The sequence below is a fragment of the Lupinus angustifolius genome, unplaced genomic scaffold (genome assembly GCF_001865875.1).
Source record: "Lupinus angustifolius cultivar Tanjil unplaced genomic scaffold, LupAngTanjil_v1.0 Scaffold_461, whole genome shotgun sequence".
Classification (NCBI taxonomy): domain Eukaryota; kingdom Viridiplantae; phylum Streptophyta; class Magnoliopsida; order Fabales; family Fabaceae; genus Lupinus; species Lupinus angustifolius.
Window position 1 is genome coordinate 1 of NW_017727849.1, and position 340 is coordinate 340.

The following is a 340-nucleotide window of genomic DNA, read 5'->3' on the forward strand; positions in this document are numbered from 1 at the left end:
TCTTCCTCATCCTATGCACGTCCTCGTCCTCATCCTATCATCCTCGTCATCCGCATCCTATCCTCTTCCTCCTCCTCATTATATCCTCATCCTCATTCTATCCACGTCCTCATCTTCATCCGCTTACTCATCCACATCCTCATCCTCATCGTCATCCTCATCTTCATCCTATCCTCATCCATTATGCATTAATATGTACCCTCATCATTGATGGAGGGAGTTGTGCTAACGTGGTTAGCACAAGAATGGTTTTTAAATTGAAGCTTATCACCAAGGCACACCCAACACCATATAGGTTGCAATGGCTTAATGATGTTGGGGAGATGGTCGTGAATAAGCA